The following is a 22,558-nucleotide window of genomic DNA, read 5'->3' on the forward strand; positions in this document are numbered from 1 at the left end:
TGGCCTGCCACAGGGGCAGGGGCTCTGGATGCAGCAGACCTGGGTGTGGTATAAGCCCTCTTGGAGGAGGTCACCATTATCCCCACCATAGAGCCACCAGAACTTACACAGGACTGGTGAAACAGACTCTTGGAGGGCACAAACAAAACCTTGTGTGCACCAGGACCCAGGAGGAAGGAGCAGTGACCCCACAAGAGACTGACCCAGACTTGCCTGTGAGTCCAGGAGTTTCCAGTGGAGGCATGTGTCGGCAGTGGCCTGCTGCAGGGTTGGGGGTACTGAGTGTGGCAGGCATCCATGGGACCTTTTGAAGGAGGTTGCCATTATCTTCATTACCTCCACCATAGTTTGGTCTCAGGTCAAACAACAGGAGGAAACACAGCCCTGCCCATCAACAGAAAATTGGATTAAAAATTTACTGAGCATGGCCCCACCCATCAGAACAAGATCCAGTTTCCAGCACAGTCAGTGTCTCCCATCAGGAAGCTTCCATAAGCCTCTTATCCTTATCCCTCAGAGGACAGACAGAATGAAAACCACAATCACAGAAAACTAATCAAACTGATCACATGAACCATAGCCTAACTCAATGAAACTATGAGCCATGCTATGTAGAGCCACCCAAGACAGATGGGTCATGGTGCAGAGTTCTCACAAAATGTGGTCCACTGGAGAAGGGAATGGCAAACCACGTCAGTATTCTTGCCTTGAGAACCCCATGCACAGTATGAACAGTATCCTGACTTCTAACTATGCTGAAAAGTGAAAGTAATTAAAACAGCATGTTTCTGGCAGAAAAGCAGACATATGAATAAACAGAAAAGAACACAGAGCACAGAAATAAACCTAAGCTCATATGGCCAGTTAATATATGACAAAGGAGGCAAAAATATTCAATGATGAAAAGACAGTCTCTTCGATAAGCAGTGTTAGAACGACTGGACAGTTACATGTAAAAAAATGAAATTAGAAAATTTTCTTACAATATATACAAACATAAACTCAAAATGGATTAAAGACATAAGTGTGAGATCAAAAATCATAAAACTCAAAGAAGAAAACATAGGCAGTACTCTATGACAGAAAGTATAGCTGCGCTTTTTTTTTTTTTTTTTTTGATCTATATCCTCAGGCAAGGAAATAAAAAGCAAAAATTAACAAATGGGACCCAATCTAATTTAAAAGCTTTTGTACATCAAAAGAAACCATCAACAAAATGAAAAGACAACCTGCTGGATGGGAGGAAATATTTGCAAATGATATGTTTGATAGGGGGTTAATATTCAAAATCTATAAAAAGCTCATACCACACAATATCAAAAGCAAACAAACAATCTGATTGAAACTGAACAGAAGGACCTAACAGACATTTTTCCAAAAATACAGATAGCAAACAGGTACATTAAAAGCTTATCAGCATCATTAATCATCAGAGGAATGTAAGTCAAAACCACAGTGAGAAATCACCTCACACCTGTCAGTGGCTATCATCAAAATTCTACAAATAATATGTATTGGCAAGGATGTGGAGAAAAGGTAGCCTTGTGCCTTACTGGTGGGAATGTAAATTGGTAAAGTCATTATGAAAAACAGTATCGAGATTCCTGAAAAAATTAAAAATATAACTACCATATCATCCACCAATCTCATTCTTGGATATTAGCATTATTTACAATGGCCAAGATATGGAAGCAATCTAAGTGTCCATCAATAGAGAAATGGATAAAGAAGATGTAGTGTGTGTGTGTGTGTATATATATATATATATATATATATATATAAAATATTACTCAGTCATGAAAGGAATGAAGTTTTGCTATTTGCAACAACATAGATACATCTGGAAGGTTTTATGCTTAGTGAAGTAAGTCAGACAGAGAAAGACAAATACTGTATTTAACTTGTACATTGAACCTAAAAAAATTAATGAAAATAACAAAACGGAAACTCACAGTTACAGAGAACAAACTGTTTAATCAAGGAAAGAATTCCTAGAAGATTTTATTTCTCTTATGATTTCTAATTTTTTTATTTTTTACTGGAGTATTGTTGTGTTAGTTTTAGGTGCAAAGCAAAGTGATTCAGTTGTACATATATGTGTATTAATATCTATCCTTTTTTTCAAATTCTTTTCCCATTTGGTTATTACAGAGTATTGAGTAGGGTTCCCTGTGCTATACAGTAGGTCCTTGTTGGTTGTTTTAAATATAGCAGTGTACACATGTCAATCCCAAACTCCCAGTCTGTCCCTCCCAGTCACCCTTTCCTCCCAACCCCAGTACTCATAAGTTCCTTCCCTAAGTCTGTGAGTCTGTTTCTGTTTTGTAAACTGTTCATTTGTATCATTTATTTTTGTAGATTTCTCATGTAAGTGCTATGATAGTAATGAAGCACTTATGCGTTCATTTTGGGGATTCATTAAGTTTTGAGTTTAGGGAAGTTACACATAACTCACCTGAAAAGTGTATAATTGTGATTGACACATATAACAGTTCAAGTCACTGAATATAGACCAACTTTAGCAATTCATTTTATTTCATTTTACCAAATTTCATCAAAATTTTCCTAAATACTGATGCTCTAAAGATAAGGCAATATTCCACTACTTAAGTAGCCTAGTAGAGGAGAACCACATTTAAACCTTTACAACCAGGTGATAAGGGCAATTAAAGAGGTTTATATAGGGTACCATAGGAACACACTCGGAGAAGGCAATGGCACCCCACTCCAGTACTCTTGCCTGGAAAATCCCATGGACTGAGGAGCCTGGTAGGCTCCAGTCCATGGGGTCACTAAGAGTTGGGCACGACTGAGCGACTTCACTTTTACTTTTCACTTTCATGCATTGGAGAAGGAAATGGCAACCCACTCCAGTGTTCTTGCCTGGAGAATCCCAGGGACAGAGGAGCCTGGTGGGCTGCTATCTATGGGGTCACACAGAGTCGGACATGACTAAAGCGACTTAGCAGCAGCAGCAGCAGCAGCAGGAACACACTGAGAGATAAGTGTGTAGGAGACAAAGTCTTGTTGTTGTTCAGTCACTCAGTCATGTCCAACTATGCAACTCCATGGACTGAAACATGCCAGTCATCCCTGCCCTTAATTTCCTGGAGCTTGCTCAAACTCATGTCCATTGAGTTGGTGATGTCATCCAACATTCTCATCCTCTGTTGTCCCCTTCTTCTCCAGCCTTCTATCTTTCCCAGCATCAGGGTCTTTTCTAATGAATCAGGTCTATGCATCAGGTGGCCACAGTATTGAAGTTTCAGCTTCAGTTATCAGTCCTTCCAATGAATATTCAGGACTGATTTCCTTTAGGATTGAGTGGTTTGATCTCCTTGCAGTCCAAGGGACTCTCAAGAGTCTTCTCCAACACCACAGTTCAAAAGCATCAATTCTTCGGTGCTCAGCCTTCTTTATGGTCCAATTCTCACATCCGTACATGACTACTAAAAACCATAGCTTTGACTAGATAGACTTTTGTCAGCAAAGTAATGTCTCTGCTTTTTTAATGCACTGTCTAGGTTTGTCATAACTTTTCTTCTAAGGAGCAAGTGTCTTTTAATTTCACGGCTGCAGTCACCATCTGCAGTGATTTTCAAGTCTATAGACAGTTTTATAATTTCTTCCTCTCTCTCCCTTTCCCTCAGCTACTGTATTTTAAAAATAACTGCTGAGAAGAGTCAAATATTCCTTCAAGAAGCTAGAGGAAGCCACGTTTGTCCCAAGTCCTGTGGTTTGCCAAGAGGGTTGCTCAAGGCAAAAGAAGGGCATTGTAGGTAACTGTAGAGAGAATCATCAAGGTATCTTCCTCTGGAGGACTTCAGAAGCATCAGCACGGTTAGCCAGCACTTTATCAACAAGTGAGCACATTTAGAGTAAATGAGTACTGTTCTCATAAGAGAGGAAACTGATATCTGAAAGGTGAAGCTGTTTTCCCAATAATGTAAAGAAATGGCTCAGTTTCAAAGATGTTCAGAAACAGTTTCGCTAAATAGTCCAGGCCTTTTCACACTCATTACAAACATGAAGACGGCGTAAACAGCTGTCCAGATTTTTTCTAGAAGCAGGACCAGCAACATAATGCTGAACCCTGGACAAACTAAAAATGCTGACCCCCTTGCTAAAAAATGAAAAATTTTAAGAGGGCATTGAACTACATGTGGTGTTCCATGCAACTGACTGAGGCCCTTGAGGCCAGCCCTGGCAGCGGGCAGTATCACTTTACATATTGAAGCAAGCAAGCTAAATAGTTTCCATTTCTGTCCAGTACTAGAAATCACTGGTTTACAAGGTAGCAAATGCAGATCTGAGTCCTACACTCTGTCACACATCACCTATTGGATTGGGGGCAAGTTATATTTGGTTTCCTTTCTGAAATGTAGTCATGCAAATTAAACTTCCATGGCAAGTTCCAGCATCACATGTGAATTGCACACATAGATTTCAGTCCAGTGAATGTACAAATAACTGAGTGCATTATAAATACTATGAGAATCTGTGACTTTAAAATCTTGCTATTAGTGTTAGAACAAGAACTATATTAATTAAACAATCTTTTGTTTTTCTCCCCTGCAACTTTTGGGGTTCTTCATCCCAATTATGAGCTACCAATCATAAGTACAGATTATTTTAAAATCAGAAAAGCTTATTAAAAGCAAAGTTATATGTTTAGAATTAAGAACATAATACCAGGACTTTTCTGGTGGCACAATGGATAGGAATCCACCTGCCAATGCAGGAGACAGGGTTCTGATCCCTGGTCCAGAAAGATTCCATGTGCTGTGGAGCCACAAAGCACCACAACTACTGAACTTATACTCTAGGGCCTGCAAGTCACAACTACTGAGCCCACGTGCTGCAACTACTGAAGCCTGCATGCCTAGAGCCTGTGCTCTGCAACAAGAAGAGACACCACAATGAGAAGCCTACATACTGCAACAAAGAGTAGCCCCCATGCACTGCAATTAGAGAAAGCCCAGGCAAAACAATGATGACCCACCGCAGCCAAAGCTAAAAAATATAAATATATATATATGCTATAAAAAAGAGGACTAGACAGTTAAGATGTAAAAAAGAACATAATATCATGTGTACTATATATTCCATTCAATACATATAGTATTCTTCATTGTACTCTGTTCCCATTACTTTTTAGTATTTGTAAGTAGATTAATTTACATAGTGTTTAACAATTCTAAAAATCTGTTTACTTACATTTTACCTTTTACTCATGTACTGAAAAACAGGAGTGCCAGTTCTTGACTGTGGACCTCTCTCTGTGGGCAACCTGGCAACTTCCTTCATGGTCTGCGCGTGCTAAAGAGCTGGCTTTTTTTTTTTTTTTTTAATTTATTTATTTTAATTGGAGGCTAATTACTTTACAATATTGTATTGGTTCTGCCACACATCAACATGAACCACCACGGGCGTACACATCTTCCCCATCCTGAAGCCCCCTCCCACCTCCTTCCCCGTTCCATCCCTCCAGGTCATCCCAGTGCATCCGCCCCAAGGATCCTGTATCAAACCTGGACTGGTGATTCGTTTCTTATATGATATTATACATGTTTCCATGACATTCCCCCAAATCATCCCACCCTCTCCCTCTCCCACAGAGTCCAAGATTGTTCTATACATCTGTGTCTCTTTTGCTGTCTTGCATATAGGGTTATCGTTACCATCTTTCTAAATTCCATATATATGCGTTAGTATACTGTATTGGTGTTTTTATTTCTGGCTTACTTCACTCCATACAATGGGCTCCAGTTTCATCCACCTCATTAGAACTGATTCAAATGTATTCTTTTTAATGGCTGAGTAATACTCCATTGTGTACATGTACCAAAGCTTTCTTATCCATTCATCTGGTGATGGACACCTAGGTTGCTTCTATGTCCTGGCTATTATAAACAGTGCTGCGATGAACATTGGGGTACATGTGTCTCTTTCAATTCTGGTTTCCTTGGTGTGTATACCCAGCAGAGGGATTGCTGGATCATAAGGCAGTTCTATTTCCAGTTTTTTAAGGAATCTCCACACTGTTCTCCATAGTGGCTGTACTAGTTGCATTCCCACCAACAATGTAAGAGGGTTCCCTTTTCTTCACACCCTCTCCAGCATTTATTGTTTGTAGACTTTTGGATAGCAAACATTCTGACTGGCGTGAAATGGTACCTCATTGTGGTTTTGATTTGCATCTCTGATATGAGTGATGTTGAGCATCTTTCCATGTATTTATTAGCCATCTGTATGTCTTCTTTGGAGAAATGTCTGTTTAGTTCTTTGGCCCATTTTTTGATTGTATCATTTATTTTTCTGGAATTGAGCTGCAGGAGTGGACAACTTGGAAGAGATGGACAAATTCTTAGAAAAGTACAACTGTCCAAAACTGAACCAGGAAGAAACAGAAAATCTTAACAGACCCATCACAAGCACGAAAAATTGAAACTGCAATCAGAAATTTTCCAGCAAACAAAAGCTCAGGTCCAGATGGCTTCACAGCTGAACTCTACCAAAAATTTAGAGAAGAGCTAACACCTATCCTACTCAAGCTCTTCCAGAAAATTGCAGAGGAAGGTAAACTTCCAAACTCATTCTATGAGGCCACCATCACCCTAATACCAAAACCAGACAAAGATGCCACAAAAAAAGAAAACTACAGGCCAATATCACTGATGAACATAGATACAAAAATCCTTAACAAAATTCTAGCAAACAGAATCCAACAACACATTAAAATGATCATACACCATGACCAAGTGGGCTTTATCCCAGGGATGCAAGGATTCTTCAATATCTGCAAATCAATCAATGTAATACACCACATTAACAAATTGAAAAACAAAAGTCATATGATTATCTCAATAGATGCAGAGAAAGCCTTTGATAAAATTCAACATCCATTTATGATAAAAACTCTCCAGAAAGCAGGAATAGAAGGAACATACCTCAACATAATAAAAGCTATATATGACAAACCCACAGCAAACATTATCCTCAAGGATGAAAAATTGAAAGCATTTCTTCTAAAGTCAGGAACAAGACAAGGGTGCCCACTTTCACCATTACTATTCAATATAGTTTTGGAAGTTTGGGCCACAGCAATCAGAGCAGAAAAAGAAATAAAAGGAACCCAAATTGGAAAAGAAGAAGTAAAACTCTCACTGTTTGCAGATGACATGATCCTCTACATAGAAAACCCTAAAGACTCCACCAGAAAATTACTAGAACTAATCCATGATTATAGTAAAGTTGCAGGATATAAAATCAACACACAGAAATCCCTTGCATTCCTATACACTAATAATGAGAAAACTGAAAGAGAAATTAAGGAAACAATTCCATTCACCATTGCAATGGAAAGAATAAAATACTTAGGAATATATCTACCTAAAGAAACTAAAGACCTATATATAGAAAACTATAAAACATTGGTGAAAGAAATCAAAGAGGACACTAATAGATGGAGAAATACACCATGTTTATGGATCAGAAGAATCAATATAGTGAAAATGAGTATACTACCCAAAGCAATCTATAGATTCAATGCAACCCCTATCAAGCTACCAATGGTATTTTTCACAGAGTTAGAACAAATAATTTCACAATTTGTATGGACATACAAAAAGCCTCGAATGGCCAAAGCAACCTTGAGAAAGAAGAATGGAACTGGAGGAATCAACCTGCCTGACTTCAGGCTCTACTACAAAGCCACAATCATCAAGACAGGATGGTACGGGAAAAAGACAGAAATATAGATCAATGGAACAAAATAGAAAGCCCAGAGATAAATCCACGCACCTATGGACATTTTATCTTTGACAAAGGAGGCAAGAATATACAATGGAGAAAAGACAATCTCTTTAACAAGTGGTGCTGGGAAAACTGGTCAACGACTTGTAAAAGAATGAAACTAGACCACTTCTAACACCATACACAAAAATAAACTCAAAATGGATTAAAGATCTAAACGTAAGACCAGAAACTATAAAACTCTTAGAGGAGAACATAGGCAAAACATTCTCTGACATAAATCACAGCAGGATCCTCTATGACCCACCTCCCAGAATATTGGAAATAAAAACAAAAATAAACAAATGGGACCTAATTAAACTTAAAAGCTTTTGCTCAAGAAAGGAAAATATAAGCCAGGTGAAAAGACAGCCTTCAGAATGGGAGAAAATAATGGCAAATTAAGCAACTGACAAAGAATTAATCTCAAAAATATACAAGCAATTCCTGCAGCTCAATTCCAGACAGCTAGCTTTTTCCAGTACATCATTAAAAACCTGGCACCAAAGTTCAAAGTATCTATTTCCCAGAGGCAGATCACTGTTATGCACTCTCCATTAAAAAGAGAAAACAGCAGGAGGCAAAGCACCTCTGCCAGCACCCAGCCCTCTGTCCCAAAAACATCTCTCCAGGAAATTGTAAATGCAGGGACTCATGGTTCTGCTGGCACCCCACTCCAGTACTCTTGCCTGGAAAACCCAATGGACGGAGGAGCCTGGTAGGCTGTAGTCCATGGGGTCGCTAAGAGTCGGACACGACTGAGCACCTTCACTTTCATTTTTCACTTTCATGCATTGGAGGAGGAAATGGCAACACACTTCAGTGTTCTTGCCTGGAGAATCCCAGGGACGGTGGGGTCTGGTGGACTGCCATCTATGGGGTCGCACAGAGTCGGACACAACTGAAGCGACTTAGCAGCAGCAGCAGCATGGTCCTGCTGACACCGGCCTGTGAGTTCCTGCCTGCATTATGTGATGCTTGTTGCTGTGTGCCCTAAACCTTTGGAAGATAACTTTTAAGTTATCATGGTACAAATAGGGGCAGGACAAATATTCATCTATTTTACCAGTGAGAAACGAAAAGTCATATGGATAAAGTGAAATGTTCAAGGTCACATTTAAAATAATTTTATTTATTTATTTTATTTTGGCTGTGCTGGGTCTACATTACTGTGCAGGCTTTTTCTGGTTGAGAGAGTGGGGGCTACTCTCTCATTGTGGTGTGTGGGCTTCTAATTGTGGTGGCTCTCTTGCTGTGGAGCAAGAGAAGTTCTAGGGAACAACAACTTCAGTAATTGTTGCACACGGGCTCAGTAGTTGTGGCTCCTGGGCCCTGTAGCACAGGCTCAGTAGTTGTGGTGCACAGGCTTAGTTGCTCTGCAGCATGTGGGGTCTTCCCAGATCCGGGATCAAATCTGTGTCTTCTGCTTTGGCAGGTGGAATCTTTTACCACTGAGTCATCAGGGAAGCCCAAAGTTATATATTTTAATTGATGGGGCACTTGACCTTCCTTTTCCAGGATAAATCATCAGTGATGTAGGCTTCTTAATATTTATAGCTAATGTATCACTTACTCTATGCTGGATCCTCTCACAAGCACTTTATATTTATTGACACATTTAATCCTACAACAAACCTCTAGGGCAGGGGCCAATATTACCCCATTTGTACAGAGGGAGAAATGGAGGCAATGGTGTTTTCCTCAAGGTCTCACTGATAGTAAGTTGCAAAGCTGGAGTTCAAATCTAGACAGTCTGGCTCCAGACTCCACCCTTTGATCCTCCAGCTATACTTAAACATACCTGCTGGCTCTGTAGCTCTTTCCCAGTGTTGAAGCTGTCCAACAATAGCTCTTTCTGAGCCTCATAACCAGCTTATTCTGAGGAAAAGGAAAAGAAAGATCTCCCTGTCAAAGGTTAGCTCTGTGTTCAGGGTGGCCCCAGAAGGACAAGGCAGGATTTGTGGACCACATCCCTGGTTAGGGCAGAGTGTAAGGGCAAAGGCAGCAGACATGTAGAGGGCTGTTGGGATAAGTTGTTGTTGTTTAGTCACTGAGCCATGTCCAACTCCTTTGCGACCCCACAGACTTTAGCCTGCCAGGCTCCTCTGTCCATGAGATTTTCCAGGCAAGAATACTGAAGTGTGTTGCCATTTCCTTCTCCAGGGGATCTGCCCAACTCAGGGATTAAACCCAAGACTCCTGAATTGGCAGGCAGGTTCTTTACCGCTGAGCCACCAGGGAAGCTGTGGGATGAGTCAGTAGTCCTCAACATATCAAACTCATTAAACACTTGATGACACCTATTTTGTCATGTCCCCCATTAGGCATTCAAAGTCATGTAGGACACCAACAAATACTCTTTGTGCAGAGCTGCCCTGTGCAATGTAGGAAGTCCAATCTCTCTGGTCCCTGTCCGTTCAGTGCCAGTAATGTTCTTATCAAAGTGACAGCCATAAGTGCCGCTTTTCATGCTCCCCATTCCCAATATGAGCACTGAGATGGTTCATTCTGTGCTGAGCATCACCAGTACACAAAGCCTTCAGGTATGATCCAGACACAGGAGCCACAGGCAACTCATCTGCACTTCCCTGGAGTATACCTCATATCTTTATGCACCTGGCCTAGAAGCAATTCCCAATTCCTGGGGGCATGCCCTAAGTTTCTCCTAAACAAGATGTCTATGTTTCCTTCGCTGCTTGGTTTCACAAGACATCAATTCAATATATCAAGAGATTCTGGGCTCATCCATGTTGTTATAGCTTCATTGAAGGCTGAGTCCTAAGAAACATAAATTGGAAGCAAAATGTTTTCATGACCCTCTTACAGGAAATAGTTAACTGCCTGGAGTGTTGAGATGGGCTATAACTGTGCATAGATTTTTAAAGAACAGCTAAGGCAGAAGCACCCCAAGAGGTAACCAAAATAAGAGAGCTGGTGAGTAATTCTACACCAAAGTTCTTGAAGACTGTCAGAAATTAGAGACAAAATATAAATGCCAAATCTCCAGGATAGAAGCAAACACTAAATGAAAAAAAGGATCAAAAGTCAGGAAACAGATGGAGATGGAATTTAAGAGTTAGCAGGCCAGGAACATAAGAGTAGAGATGATCTGGGATGACAGCCAGACTGTTGTATGTTTTGGGTTCATTATTATTGCTTGGTGGTGATGTTGCACAATCTCTGAATATACAAAACACTGATGAGTACATTTTGAAAGGGTAAATTGCTGGGGACCAGCCCCAGCTGATCCAGGGTATTGGAAGGAGAGACGGCCTAGGCGACTATTTATATGCTAATGAGAGATATAAAGAATGATAGAATGAGGATAGCTCAGTAGGAAAATTCAGTGGAGAAAAGAGGCTGAGTAGCTTGGTTTACGCGGGAGACCAATAAAACTTCAAGACAAGAAGTTTGCACCACTTACGTAGGCCGCAGGCGCCCTCTCGAATAGCGGAAGGTGCCTCACCCTAGACACCTTCTCGAGTGGGTCTTAGAAGCCCAGGCATAATTAGTAAGCGTGGTGGGTTCCGCGCTCCAGATGGAGACTCAGCTGGAAGTTAAAGGGAAGAATGACATGGGGAGACCAAGCGTTGGTGAACAAGGCCCATAGCTTTATTTTTAACAGGGGCTTTTATACCCTAAGTTGCACATAGAGGATAATAGGGGATGCAAAGTCAGCAGTCTTTGATTCTTATCAAAAACCAGGGTTTCTTTCCTGCAAATTTATCGTATACAAATGGTTTAGGTGATTTACGTCATCTTCTGGCCAGAAGGCCTACTAACATTTTATGACTCTTGACAAGGACTTATCAACAAAGACTTATTTTCTCTAAGAGTAATTATTTTAAGGTTTGGCGCCATCTTCCAAAGATAAAATTGCATTCCTTTAGGGCGGATGTGTAATGGGTTTACAACAAAGGAAAGAATTTATTACCTTAAGGGTCTAAAGTTACTAACACCAAGGCCACTACTTATTTTTTTCTATATACCAACTATTAATTAATACATATTCAAGGATACAATTTAGGGGATGTGAAAACTTGGCAACAAACATTGGTTCATCCATGAAATCCTTTACTAGTTTATTCTGACAGTTTCTAACTCTCTGAGAGGCTCTAAGCTATTTGAATATCTTAAGCTTCCCCTGCCTCTCGAGGCTGGGAGACTGTAAACAATCGTATGCATAGCTGCAGGAGTCCGGGTAAACTTGTCAGGTGAGTTAGAGAGCCATCTGAGGGGTTTGGATTTAAACACTCCTAATTGCCCAGGAACTTTATTAATTGGAGCTGTAAGTTAACTCTTTGACAGAGAGAGCGAGATGGTGGTGGGGGACAGCCCCCAGTAAAGTCAGAGGTGAGAGCACAAAGCAATAAAGTAGGCAGACTCTGGTTTTTTGGGGGGAAAATGCTCGAGAATATCCGGGCGGACTCCTGATGCTCGATCCCGCCTTTGCGTATGCCGAGCCTCCTTCCTCATGACCTTTGTCACGAGTGGAATGCCTCACCGGCTCCCGGCAGTAAATGTTATGGTATGTGAACTATATATAAATAAATGTTTTTTTAATATATGATTAAAATATATAAAAATTCAAGAAGAAGCTCCCCAGGGGCTCAGTGGTAAAGAATCCGCCTACCAATGAAGGAGACATGGGTTCGATCCCTGGGTTGGGAAGATCCCCTGGAGAAAGAAATGTCAACCCACTCCAGTACTATCTCCTGGGAAATCTCATGGACAGATGACACTGGTAGGCTATAGTCCATGGGGTCCCAAAAGAGTCGGACATGACTGGGCGACTCAGCACACACACAAGAACAAAGAATGTCGCAAAGAATGTGTACCTAGTAATCCTAAGGTCCTTAGATGTTAACACAAAATGTGTATACATGGAACTGAAGGTGAAATGGCATCTCCAGCCAGGGCTTCTAGCAGTCACAGGTCATGACATCACAGATCTAACAGAGCAGCAGAGGATAATGTACACTAATTTTCTTTATCTGGAAAGTGTGTGTTACTCTCAGATCTTCCCAACACAGGGATCAGAACCAGGTGTCCTGCATTGCAGCCAGATTCTTTACCATCTGAACCACCAGGGGAATCTCTTCATCTGAAAAGCAGAATGTTATCACCCTCTGGTGTGAAAGCAAGAGTTCATTTTCTCCTGTGTGGTATTCAGAGTTATTGACTAATTAAATTATTCAATTTAATTATTGAATTATTATTTTTAAATAATTATACACATATGTGCTGTAGTTGATGAGTGTCTCCATTGATTTTTATTTTTTCTTACCAATATGAAGCTGAGCCATGTCACAAGGTACTGAAGCCAATAATTTCAGATTTGGCTTAGGTCTAGCAGAGTACAAACAAATATTAAAATAAACATATAATGGGTGTTATTAGATCACAGTTAGCTTATGGCTAATTTTGTGGTAGATGTATCTATCATTATTTGTTCCTGTGTCCAAGAGCATTCAAAGTTTGTTGAAACATCTGCAGAGTAAAGGAATGAGAATGTGTAAACATGACTAAATAAAGCGATGAGTCTAACCTCTTCTTTGGATGTGTACCAAAGAACTGGAGAAAAAATTACAACACCAATTGACATTGAAACATTTAACAAACATGTTTGCAGTGTACTGTTAATTAGTTTTCAAGGTGCATTTTCAAATGTTCTTGAAGTCTTAATATAATTAAAATGAGGTGAGAATCAGAAAAGTAGAATAAACAATATGTCCTTGGCACAATGTTTGTGCTCTTTTCCATTTAGCTGGCACTCAGTAAGTGATTATTCAAGAATTCTAGTAGAAGATGTAATGCATTTGTCCATTAAAAGTATGTATTGGGACCTCCCTGGTGGTCCGGTGGTTAAGTCTTTGCCTTCCAGTGCAGAGGATGCAGGTTCAATACCTGGCTGGGGAGCTAAGATCCCACATGGCTTGCAGCCAAAAAACCAAAACATAAAACAAATGCAGTAGTGTAACAAATTCAATAGAGACTTTTTTTTCAAGTATGTATTGAATCCAATCATATGCAACCACTGTGGTTAGAACTGGGGTTATACAGGTGCCAACTTGTACACACTCCTTGCCCCCACTGGGCTGTGAATCTGTTGGAAGACAGTATGTAAACCTACAAAGCTAATTGTAACATACTGTATGAGGATGATGACAGAAAGAGGCACTGAAAAATCCATAGAAAGAAAACTTAACACAATGGGTGAAGAAAGAATAGCAAGAAAACTTAGAAAGACTTTGGGAGTAAGACCTGAGCCAAGAACGACGTAGAAGCTGTGGGCTTCCCTGGTGGCTTATACAGTTCAGAATCTGCCTGCAATGGAGGAGACCCAGGTTCATCTCAGGTTGGGCAGATTTCCTAGAGAAGGGAATGGCTACCCACTCCAATATTCTTGCCTGGAGAATCCCATGGACAGAGGAGCTTGGCATGGGGTTGCAAAAGACTCAGACATGATTTACCAACTAAGCAACAACAAGCCAGGTAAAAGGCAGATATGGCAGCTGGAAGCAGGAAAAAAATCCAAAACAAAGGAATGAAATTAAACAAGGAGTAGAAAAAACAAATAGCATAGTGAAAGGGAGTTTGCTAGCAACTGGATTACGATGAACATATTGTTAGAAAGTGACTGGAGCGAGGGTGACAGAGGCAGAGGAGCCATGTGTGCATTCGAAGAGGCTGGCCTTTAGTATTTTAACAGATTATACATCATTAAAAGCTGTTACAATGGTTATAATTTTCTGTGCCATACAACATATCTTTGTTGCTTATCTATTTTATACATAGTAGTGTATCTCTTAATCTCATTAGTTCAGTTCAGTCACTCAGCCACTGTTTGTGACCCCATGAACCCCAGCATGCCAGGCCACCCTGTCCATCACCAACTCCCGGAGTTCACTCAAACTCATGTCCATCGAGTCAGTGATGCCATCCAGCCACCTCATCCTCTGTTGCCCTCTTCTCCTCCTAACCCCAATCCCTTCCAGCATCAGAGTCTGGAATTTCCAATGAGTCAACTCTTCACATGAGGTGGCCAAAGTATTGGAGTTTCAGCATCAGTCCTTCCAATGAACACTCAAGACTGATCTCCATTAGAATGGACTGGTAGTATCTCCTTGCAGTCCAAGGGACTCTGAAGAGTCTTCTCCAACACCATAGTTCAAAAGCATCAATTCTTCGGCGCTCAGCCTTCTTCACAGTCCAACTCTCACAGCCATACATGATCACTGGAAAAACCATAGCCTTGACTAGATGGACCTTTGTTGGCAAAGTAATGTCTCTGCTTTGAATATGCTATTTAGGTTGGTCATAACTTTCCTTCCAAGGAGTAAGCGTCTTTTAATTTCATGGCGGCAGTCACCATCTGCAGTGATTTTGGAGCCCAAAAAAATAAAGTCTGACACTGCTTCTACTGATTCCCCATCTAACCCTAACCCATGAAGTGATGGGACCAGATGCCGTGATCTTCGTCTTCTGAATGTTGAGCTTTAAGCCAACTTTTTCACTCTCCACTTTCACTTTCATCAAGAGGCTTTGTAGTTCCTCTTCACTTTCTGCTATAAGGGTGGTGTCATCTGCATATCTGAGGTTATTGATATTTCTCCCGGCAATCTTGATTCCAGCTTGTGTTTCTTCCAGCCCAGCATTTCTCATGATGGACTCTGCATAGAAGTTAAATAAGCAGGGTGACAACATACAGCCTTGACGTACTCCTTTTCCTATTTGGAACCAGTCTTTTGTTCCATGTCCAGTTCTAACTGTTGCTTCCTGACCTGCATACAAATTTCTCAAGAGGCAGGTCAGGTGGTTTGACATTCCCATCTCTTTCAGAATTTTCCACAGTTTATTGTGATCCACACAGTCCAAGGCTTTGGCATAGTCAATAAAGCAGAAATGGATGTTTTTCTGGAACTCTCTTGCTTTTTCCATGATCCAGCAGATGTTGGCAATTTGATCTCTGGTTCCTCTGCCTTTTCTAAAACCAGCTTGAACATCTGGAAGTTCACAGTTCACCTACTGTTGAAGACTGGCTTGAAGAATTTTGAGCATTATTTTACTAGCATGTGAGATGAGTGCAATTGTGCAGTAGTTTGAGCTTTCTTTGGCATTGCCTTTCTTTGGGATTGCAATGAAAACTGACCTTTTCCAGTCCTGTGACCACTGCTGAGTTTTCCAAATTTGCTGGCATACTGAGTGCAGTACTTTTACAGCATCATCTTTCAGGATTTGAAATAGCTCAACTGGAATTCCATCACCTCCACTAGCTTTGTTCATAGTGATGCTTTCTAAAGCCCAGTTGACTTCGTATTCCAGGATATCTGGCTCTAGGTGAGTGATCATACCATCATGATTATCTTGGTCATGAAGCTCTTTTTTGTACAGTTCTTCGGCGTATTCTTGCCACCTCTTCTTAATATCCTCTGCTTCTGTTAGGTCCATACCATTTCTGTCCTTTATCAAGCCCATCTTTGCATGAAATGTTCCCTTGGTATCTCTAATTTTCTTGACGAGATCTCTAGTCTTTTCCATTCTGTTATTTTCCTCTATTTCTTTGCATTGATCGCTGAGGAAGGCTTTCTTATCTCTCCTTGTTATTCTTTGGAACTCTGCATTCAGATGCTTATATCTTTCCTTTTCTCCTTTGTATTTTGCTTCTCTTCTTTTCACAGCTATTTGTAAGGCCTCCCCAGACAGCCATTTTGCTTTTTTGCATTTCTTTTCCATGGGGATGGTCTTGATCCCTGTCTCCTGGACAATGTCACGAACCTCCGTCCATAGTTCATCAGGCACTCTATCTATCAGATCTCGTCCCTTAAATCTATTTCTCACTTCCACTGTAATAATCATAAGGGATTTGATTTAGGTCATACCTGAATAGTCTAGTGGTTTTCCCTACTTTCTTCAGTTTAAGCCTGAATTTGGCAATAAGGAGTTCATGATCTGAGTCACAGTCAGCTCCTGGTCTTGTTTTTTCTGACTGTATAGAGCTTCATCTTTGGCTGCAAAGAATATAATCAATCTGATTTCAGTGTTGACCATCTGGTGATGTCCATTATAGAGTCTTCTCTTGTGTTGTTGGAAGAGGGTGTTTGCTATGACCAGTGTGTTCTCTTAGCAAAACTCTATTAGCCTTTGCCCTGCTTCATTCCGTATTCCAAGGCCAAATTTGCCTGTTACTCCAGGTGTTTCTTGACTTCCTACTTTTGCATTCCAGTCCCCTATAATGAAAAGGACATCTTTTTGGGGTGTTAGTTCTAAAAGGTCTCGTAGGTCTTCAAAGAACCGTTCAACTTCAGCTTCTTCAGCGTTACCGGTCAGGGCATAGGCTTTGATTACTGTGATATCGAATGGTTTGCCTTGGAGATGAACAGAGATCATTCTGTCGTTTTTGAGATTGCATCCAAGTACTGCATTTTGGACTCTTTTGTTGACCATGATGGTTACTCCATTTCTTATAAGGGATTCCTGCCCACAATAGTAGATATTACGGTCATCTGAGTTACATTCACCCACTCCAGTCCATTTTAGTTCGCTGATTCCTAGAATGTCGACGTTCACTCTTGCCATCTCCTGTTTGACCACTTCCAATTTACCTTGATTCATGGACCTAACATTCCAGGTTCCTATGCAATATTGCTCTTTACAGCATCGGACCTTGCTTCTATCACCAGTCACATCCACAAGTGGGTATTACTTTTGCTTTGGCTCCATCCCTTCATTCTTTCTGGAGTTATTTCTCCACTGATCTCCAGTAGCATTTTGGGCACCTACTGACCTGGGGAGTTCCTCTTTCAGTATCCTATCATTTTGCCTTTTCATACTGTTCATGGGGTTCTCAAGGCAAGAATACTGAAGTGGTTTGCCATTCCCTTCCCCAGTGGACCATATTCTGTCAGACTTCTCCACCATGACCCACCCGTCTTGGGTGGCCCCACAGGGCATGGCTTAGTTTCATTGAGTTAGACAAGGCTGTAGTCTGTGTGATCAGATTGACTAGTTTTCTGTGATTATGGTTTCAGTGTGTCTGCCCTCTTATGCCCTCTTGCAACACCTACCGTCTTACTTGGGTTTCTCTTAACTTGGAAACTTGGGGTATATCTTCATGGCTGTTCCAGCAAAGTGCAGTCGCTGCTCCTTACCTTGGATGAGGGGTATCATACCTAAATCTCATTTCCCTTTCCCCATTCCCTCTCCCTACTGGTAACCACAAGTTTGTTTTCTATATTGATGACTCTGTTTGTGTTTTTCTATACATATTCCTTGTATTATTTTTCAAGTTCCACATGTAAGTGTTATCATAGAGTATCTATCATTCTCTGTCTGACATTTCATTAAACATAATATTCTCTAGGTCTGTCCACATTGCTGCAAGTGGCAGAATTTCATTCTTTTTATGTCTGAGTAATATTCTATTTTATACACACACACACACACACACACACACACACACACGAGCTTCCCTGGTGGCTCAGTGGTAAAGAATCTGCCTGCCAATTCAGCAGATGCAGGAGATGCAGGTTCAATCCCTGGGTTGGGAAGATCCCCTGAAGAAGGAAATGGCAACCCACTCCAGTATTCTTGCCTGGGAAATCCCATGGGCAAAGGAGCCTGGCAGTCTACAGTCCATGGGGTTGCAAAGAGTCAGACACAAGTGAGTGCACACATCACAACAACCATGTACTTATATACCACATCTTAATTCATTTGTCTGTGGATGGACACTTGGGTTGTTTCCATATCTCAGTTATTATAAATAATGCTATGATGAACAGTGGGATGCATGAATCCTTTGAATTAGTGTTTTTGCATTTTTTTCTGGTTATATTGCAAGGAGTGGAATTGTTGGATCATATGGTAGTTCTATTTTTGTTTTTTTGAGAAACCTCCATACTGTTTTCCATATTGACTGTAGCAATTTACATTTCCACCAACAGTATACAAGGGTTCCCTTTTCTCCACGATCGCGCCAACATTTGTTATTTGTAGACTTTTTGATGATAGCCATTCTGACAGGTGTGAGATGGTATCTCATTGTTTTGACTTCATTTCTCTAATAATTACTAATGTTGAGCATTTCTTCATGTGCCTGTTAATCATTTGTATGTCTTTTTTGGAAATATGTCTATTCAGACCTTTTGCCCATTTTATGATTGGGTTGTTTTTTCACATTGAGTTGTCTGTTCATGTATTTTTGATATTATTCCCTTGTTGGTCATATCATTTGCAAATAACTTTCCCATTCTGGAAGCTGTCATTTTGCCATTCATTTTGTCATTGCTTTCCTTTATGATACAAAATCATTTAAGTTTCATTAGGTCCCATTTATTTATTTTTGCTTTTATTTATTTTGCCTTAGGAGACAGATTCAAAAAATGTTGCTATAATTTATGTCAGTGAGTGTGTTGCTTGTGTCTCTTTTAGGATTTTTATGGTTTCAGGTTTTACATTTTAGTCTTTAATCCGTTTGAAGTTTTGTTTGTATATGGTGTGAGAAAATGTTCTAATCTTATTGTTTTATGTATAGCTGTCCAGTTTTGCCAATGCCACTTGTTAGACTGTCTTTTCTCCATTGTTTATTCTTGCCTCATTTGTTGTTGCTTTATTGTCCAGAGGGTGCATGGGTTTATTTCTGGACTGTCCTGTTCCATTGATCTATATATCTGTTTTTGTGCCAGCACCATGCCATTTGTTATTCAATCTGCAACCCTATGTCTTTTTATTGAAGCATTTAATCATTGACATTTAAAGTAACTATAGAAAGGTATGTTATTAATGCCATTTTATTACTTGCTTTCCAGTTGTTTTTGTAGTTCTTCATTTATTCTTTCTGTTTCTTCCCTTGTGGGGATGTTTTTTAGTAATATGATTGTACTCCTTCTTTTTTAGTTCTTGTAGATCTGTTGTAGGTTTTTGATTTGTGTGTATCTTGGGATTCATAAATGGTGGCCTATATTTACTTATTTTAAGCTGGTAGTCATTTAAGTTCAAACAGTCCTGAATGATCTCCATTTCTTTCCTCTGCTCTCTGACATTCTGTGTTTTTGATGTCATATTTTGTATCTTTATGTTTATCCCTTAACTGTTTATTTTAGTTACAATACAACTATTTTTACTTTTTTTGTTGTCTTTCAATCTTCATACTGGCATATTTAAGTGGTTGATCCTATCATGTCTATATATTTGCCTTTCCTAGTGGGATTTTCCCTTTCCTATAGATTCTTCCTTCTTTTCCATTTAGAAAAGACCTTTTAACATTTCCTATAGGGTACGTTTAGTATTGATGAATCCTTGTTTTTCTTTGACTGAGAAGTTCTGTATGTCCCCTATTCTGAATGATAATCTTGCTGAGTAGAGTATCCTAGGTTGCATGTTTTTCCCTTTCAGCACTCTGAATATATCATGCTATTCCCTTCTTGTCTGCCAAGTTTCTGCAGAGAAATCAGCTAATAGCTTTTGGGGATTCCCTTGTATACAACTCTTTTTTTTTTTTGTCTTACTGTGTCTAGAATTCTTTAACTTCTGCTATTTTTATTATGATAAGTCTTAATTGCCGGGGTCCAGCCCCGGCTGATCCAGGGTATTCGAAGGAGAGATGGCTTAGGTGACCTATTCAAATGTTAATTAGAGATATAAAGAGTAATAGAATGAGGATAGCTCAGTAGGAAAATTCAGTGGAGAAAAGAGGCTGAGTAGCTTGGTTTATGCGGAAAATCAATATAACCTGTGACACCAGGTTAGCTCTGACCTTGGAGGCCGCAGGCACCCCCTCGAATAGCGGAAGGTGCCCCACCTTAGACACCTTCTCGAGTGGGTCTTAGAAGCCCAGGCAAATAAATGGTCGCAGAGGATATCCGCACTCCAGGTGGAGACTCAGCTGGAAGTTAAGGAGTAAAATGACATGAGGAGACCAAGCGTTGGTGAGCAAGGCCCATAGCTTTATTTTCAACAGGGGTTTATAGAGGATAATAGGGGGTGCAAAGTCAGCAGTCTTTGACCCTTATCAAAAACCAGGGTTTCTTTCCTGCAAATTTATCGTATACAAATGGTTTAGGTGATTTACATCATCTTCTGTCCAGAAAGCCTATTAACATTTTATGGCTCTTGACAAAGACTTATCAACAGTAAGACTTATTTTCTCTAAGAGTAATTATTTTAAGGTTTGGTGCCATCTTCCGAAGATAAAATTGCATTCCTTTAGGGCGGATGTGTAATGGGTTTACAACAAAGGAAAGAATTTATTACCTTAAGGGTCTAAAGTTACTAACACCAAGGCCACTACTTATTTTTTCTACATACCAACTATTAATTAATACATATTCAAGGATACAATTTAGGGGATGTGAAAACTTGGCAACAAACATTGGTTCATCCATGAAATCCTTTACTAGTTTATTCTGACAGTTTCTAACTCTCTGAGAGGCTCTAAGCTATTTGAATATCTTAAGCTTCCCCTGCCTCTCGAGGCTGGGAGACTGTAAACAATCGTATGCATAGCTGTAGGAGTCCGGGTAAACTTGTTAGGCGAGTTAGAGCGCCATCTGAGGGGTTTGGATTTAAACACTCCTAATTGCCCAGGAACTTTATTAATTGGAACTGTAAGTTAACTCTTTGACAGAGAGAGCGAGATGGTGGTGGGGGACAGCCCCCAGTAAAGTCAGAGGTGAGAGCACAAAGCAATAAAGTAGGCAGACTCTGGTTTTTTGGGGGTAGATGCTCGAGAATATCCGGGGGGACTCCCGAGGCTCGATCCCACCTTTGCATATGCCGAGCCTCCTTCCTCATGACCTTTGTCACGAGTGGAATGTCTCTCGCCGGCTCCCGGCACTTAAAGTAGGTCTGTCTGGGTTCATCTTATTTGGGACCTTCTGTGCTGGCAGCTATCACCTTGCTGGGATGTGGAGCTGGAGATGAAGAGGCTAGAGCTGTTACGCAGTGAGAGGCACATCACACTGCTCAGAGGCCGTCACTACCTTATTAGGGGCAGGGTCTGATTCCAAGTTGCTAGAGCAGAAGCCCTGTGGGTTGGGCCCAAGCTTGCTCTGTTCCCTTTAAAGGTGTATTTTTCCTTCTTCTCATACAAGAACCCTTGTCCTAGAGATGGGGAGTGCTGAAGCAAGTGGGGCCCATGTGCAGACAGAGTATGGAACCACAGCTCTGCTGTGGAGCTGTGCAGGAGTGTGCAGGAACCCATGCAGCTCTGGATGTAAGTTCCCTTTGTCCCTCACAGACTGTGATGCTCCAACCTCTGCCATCCCTGCCCTGTTGTGGAACTGCTCCAACAGGGCAGGTGAGGCCTGTGTGGATTCCCTGCATGTATACGAGGTGAGTTATTGTGGAGCAGCCCCATCACAGATCTGGGCTGCTTCTGAGGCACTCCTTGAGTAAACACAAGCAATAGTCACCCCTACCCAAAACAGTCTGTCTTGGGACTGGGTCACCTCTGCATCCCATGGTTATGTCTTTTACTGGGTTGTGATCATCCTGGATCCAGTGCCATAACATGACATGAGTGAGTAGGGCCTCAGCATTCACCCGGCCTGGGCTGGAGGACATGTAGCATAGTTGTGGAAAACCCGGTGGCCACTAAAACAGACCTCTCTCTGTCCAGCCTCGGGGGCCAGCCAGCATGTGCAGACTCCTCATGAATGGAATCCAAGCTTCCTACAGCCCTTTTCTTTGTCTCGGTGTCTTCCAACCAGCCAAGGAGGCTTGTCTCCCTTGTGGAGGTTCCTAGGACTAGAGGCCTCCCGGG

This window comes from Bos taurus, chromosome 1, assembly GCF_002263795.3.
Source record: "Bos taurus isolate L1 Dominette 01449 registration number 42190680 breed Hereford chromosome 1, ARS-UCD2.0, whole genome shotgun sequence".
NCBI classification, from domain to species: Eukaryota; Metazoa; Chordata; class Mammalia; order Artiodactyla; family Bovidae; genus Bos; species Bos taurus.